The sequence below is a fragment of the Nuphar pumila genome, chromosome 9 (assembly GCF_984573655.1).
Source record: "Nuphar pumila chromosome 9, dmNupPumi1.hap1.1, whole genome shotgun sequence".
NCBI lineage: Eukaryota > Viridiplantae > Streptophyta > Magnoliopsida > Nymphaeales > Nymphaeaceae > Nuphar > Nuphar pumila.
In genome coordinates this window covers 66294739-66300614 of record NC_143257.1, presented here as the reverse complement: position 1 = coordinate 66300614, position 5876 = coordinate 66294739, and positions in this window count along the sequence as shown.

The window sequence follows — 5876 nt, the reverse complement described above, 5'->3', positions numbered from 1 at the left end:
TTTCCGGCTTTGATGTGTAAGCAGCAGCTGGCTAATTTGATTATTCATGGAAACTATGAAAAATGCACATAAGCTGCTCAGAAAAGGCATAAAACCAACCCCAGGGAACAATGAAGCTTCATAGAGTCTGTCAGAGATAACATATGCACCACGCGTAGGCATGCAAAATCATTACCAACAATTATGTCTGCTCCCATGCAAAGGTGTCTTTTTTTCACAAGACAAACCGGTTCCTTTCGTTAAGATGCCACAGGCAACTTTAATAATGCAGATGATACATCTGAGCCAGGATTTCATATTAAACCTTGGAACTACTGTTTAACTACTTTTCAAAAGCTCTTAGTAAGCTTAAAAAGAGGCCCCAGTAATATAGCTGAGACTGGTTAAAGTTCCATTTATCTTAACCAAAGATATCAGGCAAAATCACATTGGGGCCACCCTAGCTTGGCTATGTAGAAACAAGATGAAACCTTGTCCAAAATTTTTTAAGTCATGTCACAAGCCACCAAGAATTGTTAATCTTGCTAATAAATCACAGGCAAGTCATTCTACAGCAATAATTCATAAATCAGTCCTGCGCCTGAGTAGGTGCCATGTTTCTATATTAATATATCATCCAGTATCTAGGATATGATTGACTAGTTAATGTTTCAAACCCAGATCTAGAGCTCCAGTTATCTGAACACAGATTCTTTTTTTTTTTTCCCTTCCCACGTGAACAGAAGTAGGTAAACAGAAGCTAACTTTTAACTCCCACATAATGAAAAGCGGTAAAAGGTCTGTAAAAGAAAATGATCCTATTTGACCACTGTACATTGCTAAGATGAGAATCGATCTGGACTCTTTTTTTTTTTTCCTTTCGGCCTCATTTCTCTTCACTTATAAATCTTCTTTCTTTCGTGTAATCAAGGAGAACTGCCTCACTCACAACACCATTGATGTAAAAGCCCCAGGTCCCCCTTGCCCATTAGGGAGTATACCCAGTTTTGGCATCACGTCGAGAGACACGCACCCATTAGTTTCAAATATGTAATGTCCTCTTCAGCTTGGTGATTCTTTTTTTTCTTTAATAGCAAAGCAAAATAGGAAAGCAACAATGCAAGAAGTCGGTCGTACAGTATTTTTTACAATTAGGGATACAAAACTAAAAGGTACACCGTGGAGTGCAAGAAGCTCTGCGCTGCCTGCAACTGCGATAATAGGAGTTAGGAGATCGATGGCTCTGCAACACCACCACTGGAGACCCTAACAAAAGAGGAAAGAGACAGGTGTCAATTATGTAAGAACACCAAGATTTTACTTTTCTATACTGCTTGCAAAAGCTTTCGATGTCAACATTCTTCGTAAACGCATGCATTCGATCTTCACTATCAAAATTGCTTCAAAACCATTAAAGACAGCGCTTCATACGGGAGTCCACCATGCGAACTTCAACCACAACCACCTAATACCTGTAGCTGATTGCAGCAAAACTGAAAGTACTCCGCGTGCACACAACCAATCTGCATTGCAGGCATGGATGATTTAGGAATGTTTGATTGCTTGTCCAGGGTTGGACATAACACGTCCAGCACACACAGAGCATATGTCCTGTTCAGGACAAAACAAACTGTCCTTGTCCAGTGTTTGTTCAACTGGACAGAGACAGTGTGTTCCTTCTGTCCGACGTTTAATTTGCAGTGCGGACAACTTGGAATCATATGTAAAATGGGTGGGATACCTTCCTTTTGGATCGTACGATCTGATCTGCCATACCAAATCAGTGTTTGAACAAGTTTTGGATTGGGTTTCAAACCCAGATATGAATCTCAAAGTGGATCTAAATGTCAAAAAATGTTTAAAATTTAGGTAATTCTACAATGAAAAGAAATTCATATTTTTTGGATATACAAATGCTTTTGTGGGTATCATACTGGGTCCAAGTATGAAAGTATGTCAACAGATTATGCATTTTAGCCCCGGATAGGATCCAAATGCTAAAAAATATTCAAAATTAGGGTAATTTGAAAGAAAAAAGAAAATTCATTTTTTTTGGTCATACAAATGGTTTAATGGGTGGCATGTGGGATCTAATTATGAAAGTATGTCAAAAAATTACTTTCGGCCTCCAAACGCAATGATTCCCTTTCAGTTTTTTTGTAGTGTCAGCGTCTACAATGGGTGGTTGTTGTTTAGCCTGAATGCGGATCTCAGACTGGATCCAAATGCCAAAAAATGTTTAAAGATTTAGGTAATTTAACAAAAAAAAGAATAAAAAATATGCAAATGCTTTAATGGGTATCATGCTGGATCCAATCATCAAAGTATGTCAGAACTCTCTCTCCATGTTAGAGGAGAAGCAAGTCAAGATGGTGAAGTGGTTCAGATTTAGTGTGATCTTCACCATGATCGATCACCAATTTTGCCCTCGCCCCTCCTCTCTTGCGTTTGATGGCTCAGATTTGGTGGTGTTTGTTCCTGAGGTCTTTGTCCAGGCGCCAAACTACCACCAAACAAAAGAGATGAAAACGGAAACATGTGAGAATAAAAACTCATTTCCATGTTCACAAGGAGTTGGGATTGACAACCGTAGTAATGATTCAGGCCTTGCAACAAGAATACCCACCAAAGACAGAATGGGTGAAACAGTGAAAGTCACAGTTCTCGCTTGTTGTTCCCAATCAGACACTTGCATTGTATATGGTAAAAACATGTTTAAACATTTTGCTGTTTATGTTATTTTTTCTGTAAGATCGCCTATATGCTTTGTTACTAACACAAATTTTGTATGCAAATTTTGTTTGTTCTTATTCTTCAATATTGGGAGGTAAAGAAAAATAAAAAATAACCCTACTTCACGATAAAAAATGATGCGTTTTCCTATAAACTCTACAATTTGCTAAAATCCCCATGATGACTAAAACTGCAAATAGCCAACCTCATTAGAACCTTTTTACCTTCAGCATGTGCAAAACTTATGAAGTTCACATGATATATTGCTCCACTTGTCGAGTATCGCAAACTCTCACTTAAAAGGAAGTCTGCACATTTTTTTTCGGACCTCACGAAGCATGCAAAAAATTATGTTATTTATGCAGTCTTCTCTGTTAATTATAAAATCGCAAATACCTTAGTAAAATCGTACATTTTATACCAAAATAACGGAAAACCATGTAAACCTCCTATCTCATTTTTTAACCTTCACTTAAATGTACGTTCGCACATTTTTTTTCCAGTCTTCACGAAGCATAAGTTTTGTAAACCTCCTTATGATAATAACTTTGTAAATACCTTACCAAAATCAAATATATCAGGTACCAAAGTCGCTGAAAACCATGTGAACCGACATAGAATAAAGGTGACTCCTCGAGAGTATAAAAAATTATTGTCCATACACTAAAGCTATTTTCATATATTCTAGGGTTTTTTTGTGGTCCCTTCTTGATCTTCTGCAAAAAAAATCTGTTGACTGTTCTGGCAACCATTTACGGCCACTTTTTTCGATGATTCATTGATGACACTTCATCGTTGAGTTTTTCAGATTCATTGATAGTGAGTTTTTCGATAAGCACATTCTTAACGAGTTTTTCTGGTAAGTACAGTATTTTCGACAAATTTTTCACTAACCCTTTTCATTAAGTTATTGCACCTTCTCTCTTATACCTCTCTTTATGAGTTTTTGGTAGACTATAGCAGTATTAGAGGCATTGTAATTTTTTTTTTCTTATCTGATACAATTAAACATTGTTTCATACTTTTTAAGCATGTTTTTTGTTTAGCTTTTTTGGACTGCATACAAACATTGTTTAATGGTTATGAGTACTTTCATCTTCTAAATTTGCAATGCTTCACTGTACACAAAAAATGATTATACTGTACACAAAAATGATGCATTTTTTTAAATGCCATGCAAATTTTAAAATCCACTCGATGTCCAAATTCACAAATTTGTTGTTGTAAAAGGATCTTTTTACCCTTCACATAAGCAAATTTCCTTCAGATATACAAACTTCCTCCCAAATATCCAAATATGTGAATTTTCTCTTACATGTGAATTTCTTCTAAATATGCAAATTTCTTTCCAAATATGTAATTTTTTTTAAATATGAGAATATGCAAATTTTCACAAAAATATACAAATTTTCTCTTAAATATAGATTTTTTCTCCCAAATATGTGAATGTCATATTGTATTTACGAGTGTCCTCTTGCTTGTGCCATTTTTTTTATGGATGTTCGCACATGTGTGAGGACATTCACAAATGAGGTTTGCACATTTTGAGAACATTCAGTTTTGAAGCATTACTAAAGGCTTTAGTGACACTTTTGAAGCATCACTAAAGGCTTTAGCGACATTTTTGAAGCACCGCAAATGTTTTTTTACCTTTAGCGGCACTTTGTGAATACCGCACGAGGTCTTTTGCTTGACATGTCTTGACATTTGTAGCTATGAGTTACAAATGTTTCCAACCATGAGTTACAAATATCCTTAAAACGTGCGAACTCCTTTTACTAAAATCGCATAAGGAGAATAAACATGAGAACATTCACGTGTGAAGGTCAGAACATTCACAAATATGGGAGTATTTAATTAAAAAATGTGTACATATTTTGGAAACCTTTGCAACTCATGGTGGTGAATGCCCCCAAAATGTGATAACCTCCTTTTAATAAAATTGCAAAAGGGGCACATATAGGAGGACATTCGCAAATGTGTGAGAGAAAATTTGCATATTTAGAAGAAAATTCACATATTTTAGAGGTTCTGGAGGAAATTCACTTGTGTGAATGATAAAAAGGTCCTTTTAAAGCTAAAAGATTGTGAATTTGGACATAGGGAAGATTTTGAAAATTATATGTTATTTCGAGAAACACATTATTTTTGTCACACAATCATTTTCTGAAAAAAAGTATCCCATTAAAGTGTTTGAGAGAATGCCTCAGTAAAGCTTGGTTTTGTGCAAGTGTTGAGTTACATCTAGGCGTGGGTAGTTGGAAACAGGATAAGCATCTTGCCTTTGAGTCGACTAAGAAAATGAGCTCGGCAAGCCAATACGAGTTAGCTTATTTAGGTAAATGAGCTCAGCACAAACATGACAAGCTCGACTCAGCTCATATAGGCTTATTTTACGTATTATATATTCAAAGAATGATGATATTGTACGCGTAATTTGATCTGATTCCCTAATACCCTATAATTTCTGATATTCTCTCGATGTCTAAAATCATAAATATTTGACATCGTTAGGACCTTTTTACCCTTTACAACTGCGAATTTAGGCTTTTTTGCGATAAAATTGTACATGTCGGCTATCTCCAACACACACTTAAATATAGAATTGTAGGTTTTTTTTTATGTGAATTTATACCTCACGAACTCGCATAAATTTATTTGCAAAATTTCTATTGCTACTATACATTATTGCAATTGATTAGTTTGTCATGTATATACGCAACATGTAGAAATTCATTGCACTTGATTGATTTCATTGATTAAATTGATATATATATATATATATATATATATATATATATATATATATTTCTACTATACATGAATGTAATTGATTAGTTTGTCTGTGTGCGACATGTAAAAAATTGTTGCAATTGACTAATTTCATTGATTAAATTGATATATATATCTATTGCTACTATACATGAATTTATTGAAATTGACTGATTTGAATAAAATTAATTTAGATTACAGGATTCTCAGCCAATTGATTCAGAAGAGACAACATCCTGTATGTACCGGTTCTATTAGAACAAAGCAAACCAATGATTTTTAACACTAATGGAGGAAGCAAAGGGGTTGTTGGATCTAATGCATTTTTACAAATTTTTAGAGATCACACTATGGAACATCATTCACCCCCTCTTAGAGGCCATTGTGCAGTT